Source organism: Brassica napus, unplaced genomic scaffold, assembly GCF_020379485.1.
Source record: "Brassica napus cultivar Da-Ae unplaced genomic scaffold, Da-Ae ScsIHWf_728;HRSCAF=1055, whole genome shotgun sequence".
NCBI lineage: Eukaryota > Viridiplantae > Streptophyta > Magnoliopsida > Brassicales > Brassicaceae > Brassica > Brassica napus.
In genome coordinates this window covers 10,001-14,281 of record NW_026016780.1, presented here as the reverse complement: position 1 = coordinate 14,281, position 4,281 = coordinate 10,001, and positions in this window count along the sequence as shown.

Sequence of the window (4,281 nt, the reverse complement as noted above, 5' to 3'; positions counted from 1 at the left end):
TTGTTCCTAAGGCCTTTTGGAAAGCCTTCCAGAAGTAAGATGTGAACCTTGAATCCCTATCCGAGACTATGCTTGCCGGCACACCATGTAGTCGGACGATCTCATCAATATACTTACGTACAATCTGATCTACCCCATCCGACTTCTTGATAGCCAGGAAGTGTGCTGATTTGGTTAGTCGATCAACCACAACCCAAACCGCATCCTTCTTATTCCTCGTGGTAGGGAACCCGGTCACAAAGTCCATTGTGATGTGATCCCATTTCCATTCCGGAATAGGCAAGCTTTGTAATAACCCACTAGGCACCTGATGTTCTGCTTTGATGAGTTGGCAAGTGGAACACTTGGCCACCCATTCCGCTACATCTGCCTTCATACGGATCCAATGATAGAATTTCTTAAGGTTCTGGTACATCTTGGTCGCCCCAGGATGAACCGAGAATCTGGACTTATGAGCTTCCCTCATAATCTCTTCCTTTAGACTCCTATCATTAGGAACACTGATCCGACCGTTTACTAGGATGGTACCATCCCTTGCGATCTGGTACTCCGTCCTATCATTCTGAGCAACCTTATTCAGGTTCTCGTCCTGACCTTGAGCCAACCGGATTCGAGTAAGCAGGTCGGCTTGGTTAACCGCCTCCAACCCCAAAGCTTCGGTTGTCGTAGTCAGCACATTCAGCCGCAGAGCACGGACCATACCGTCCAGGTCGTCCGCCTCCCGTTCGGCCGATACATCAGCCCTCTTCCGGCTCAAAGCGTCTGCTACCAGATTAGCCTTTCCCGGATAGTAGGTGATGTCCAAATCGTAGTCAGCTACGAATTCCATCCACCTCCTCTGCCTTAAGTTTAACTCAGGCTGGGTGAATATATACTTAAGACTCTTATGGTCCGTAAGTATCTGAACTTTGGCGCCATACAAGTATGATCGCCAAATCTTTAAGGCGAATACTACCGCAGCCATTTCGAGATCATGGGTGGGGTAGTTTCCCTCATGTTTCCTCAATTGCCTGGACGCATAGGCAATGACTTTCCCATGCTGGGTCAATACGCAACCTAGTCCAGTGATGGACGCGTCCGTATAGACCACATATGGTTGGTCGGCCTCCGGAAGCACTAGGACGGGTGCGCTAGTCAGCATGTTCTTAAGTGCGGAGAAACATTCCTCACACTCTTCAGCCCATGTGAACTTAACGTCCTTCCCAGTCAACCGCGTCATAGGCTGAGCCAAGCTTGCGAATCCTTTCACAAACTTCCTATAGTAACCTGCCAGCCCTAAGAAGCTTCTGACTTCCGTAGCACTGCGTGGTCGGGGCCAATCCTTGATTGCCCTGATCTTCTCTGGATCCACCGAGATGCCCTGATCGGAAACAATATGGCCGAGGAACCCAATACTCTTCTGCCAAAAGCTACATTTACTGAGTTTAGCATAGAGTTTGTGTTCTCGTAATCGTTCCAGCACGGCTCTCAAGTGTTTCTTATGAGATTCCTCATCCTTGGAATAAATTAGGATATCATCAATGAAGATGATCACGAATTCATCCAAGAAATCTCGGAACACGCTGTTCATCATTTTCATGAAAGCGGCAGGTGCATTGGTCAGACCGAACGGCATCACTACGAACTCGTAATGACCGTACCTGGTCCTAAATGCCGTCTTCCTAATATCATTTGGCTCTATAGGGATCTGATGATACCCTGAAGCCAAATCAATCTTGGAAAACCACTTGGCTCCTTTGAGTTGATCCAACAGTTCGTCTATCCTGGGCAACGGGTACTTGTTCTTCACAGTGACCCTGTTCAACCCTCGATAGTCGATGCACAGACGCATGCTACCATCCTTCTTTCTCACGAAGAGGACTGGTGCACCCCAAGGGGAGCTACTTGGCCGTATGAACCCCTTGTCAAGCAATTCTTCCAATTGCTTCTTTAGCTCGGCCATCTCGGCCGGAGCCATCCGGTACGGACTCTTGGACAGCGGAGCTGTCCCTGGCTCTAGTTCAATCGTAAATGGATCCGACCTATCAGGGGGGACACCCTGAGGTACCTGGAACACATCTGGGAATTTCGACACCAACGAATCCTCTGAAAGGTCTTTCAGACAGACAGAACTGCCCGGCTCTGTAGTTGTAATTGTAGCCAAAAAGGACTGACAACCCTGTTCCAACATCCGAATCGCTCGAACTGCTGAAACCACTACTTTCTCTTGAGCCGGACACAGACATTGGTACTGGATCGGTCGAAGCCCAGTCTCCAATTGCACACGACCTTTATGGCAATCGAGAGTGGCCCGATACTTTCCCAACCAGTCCATACCTAGGATCACTTCGTGATTCTTTAGGTGGACACAGACTAAATCCACAGGGAATACCTTTCCCTGTATTGACACTGGGATATTTGACATGAGACCTAGTGAGTTCATGGCTTGCCCTCCGGCCGCCCTCACTATCCCAAAATTATCTCCAGCGTCCAGACAGAACAGACCCTTTCCGACCAGTCCCGGACTCACAAAACTATGTGTAGCCCCTGTGTCGAAAAGTACGTGGGTTTCCACACCACCAATCATGAGGGTTCCTAACAGAGACCCTCATCAGAATCCCCTAGACATTCTAGGTTCCATACCAAGCATTTCTACTTGAATGTAAAAAGAAAAATTTAGGAATTACCAGAGATCGAATCAAACGATCCAGAAGCGCCGTCGTCCCGGGACAGCTCATACACCCTTGGTGTTGTGGTCGGCCTACTCTGGGTCGACTTGCCTGTGTCTCCACGGCCCTTCCCTTGTCCTCCTTGTAGCTTAGGACAATCCGACTTGTAGTGTCCCCTCTTGCCACATAGGAAGCAAGTCACGGAGCCGCTGCCACTGGACTGGTCTGAGAATCGGTTTGGTCGAGTGCAGTTTTGGATCGTGTGATCCATGCTGCCACATCGCACACAAGCCCCCATGGCCTTCCAGCACTCACCGGGATGATTCTTTCCACACTTGGGACATGTAGGTCGGCCACCAGAGGTCTTACCTCCGTCCACCTGGTCCCACTTCCTCTTTTTATCATTTGTTTTGCCCGACGGGCCAGACTGTGACTTAGCCTTAAGCTTAGCTTCTTCAGCCAAGTTAGACTCTAGCAAAGCCACCCGTTCCACCAGTTCCCCGACGGTGTTGAAAGTGCGGATCGAGCAATGGGTCTTCAGTTCGGGCTTTAGGCCTCGGATGAACCTACGGACCTGGACTGCCTCGTCCTCCAGCTCTCTTCCAACAAACCGTCTGAGCCGGTTGAATTCTTCTTCGTACTCCCGTACGGTCCTGCGGCCTTGGGCCAAATCTAGAAACTGAGCTTCCAGACGATCCCAAGCCTCAGCAGGGAAGTATTTGCGGTTGAATTCAACTTCAAATCCGCAAAACTTTCCAGACTCCCATTGGTGCGCTTGTCCACCGCAAGCCACCAGTTATGCGCGTCCCCTTCCAGGAAGTGAACCGCAATGTCGCGTCTGTAATCCACTGGACAGCGAGTTGATTGAAAGTTTCGGACCAACCTACTCCTCCACTCGTCTGCCACAATAGGGTCGGTGCTACCGGAGAAATGCTTCGTACCCAACCGGGATAAATGTTGAAGCAGACTCAGATAGTCCACCTTCTTTCCAGACTTTTCCGGTGGATCGATCTCGATCACCTCGACCGTTTCCACAACTGGACCATTGGTGTTGGGGGTGGTCGTAGCCACAGGCGTAGCCTGGCCAACCGAGGAGTTCACTAGTGGCGTGAACAGTTGCGCCATGGCCGCAACCTGAGTCCCCATTACCTTCATGGCCTCTAACAAGTCCTCTTTGGACAGTGTTGCGGGCACATTAGCCGTTCCATCGGCCATTCTCTCATGCTGGTCACCATCGCGGTTAGCGTTCGAGGATTCCACTTCCTCGTCACTCTCCCGATGTTCCTGACCATCCTGTTGCGTCCCCGTAAGATTAGCCTGATCAGTTGGCAACACGTCTCTAGTGTCAGCTGCGGCCGGATCGGTTTGCAATCCGGATAGATTGGTCCCGTCCATGGCCGCTTGACTAGACTGACCGGCTGTTTTCTTACTCTTTCGGGACTTTCCCGATCTGCTTTTTCCAGCCTAAGGATTCAGACAATGTTAGTACGAACACACTAACATAAACAAAACAAAACAATCCCTAGACTAAGCAATCAAACCTCACCGTGAGACCTAATCAGCTGGCTGCGTGTGTGTGTGTGGACTGCCTAACCCAACTATCCTAGAATCAAGCATGCTCTGATACCAACTT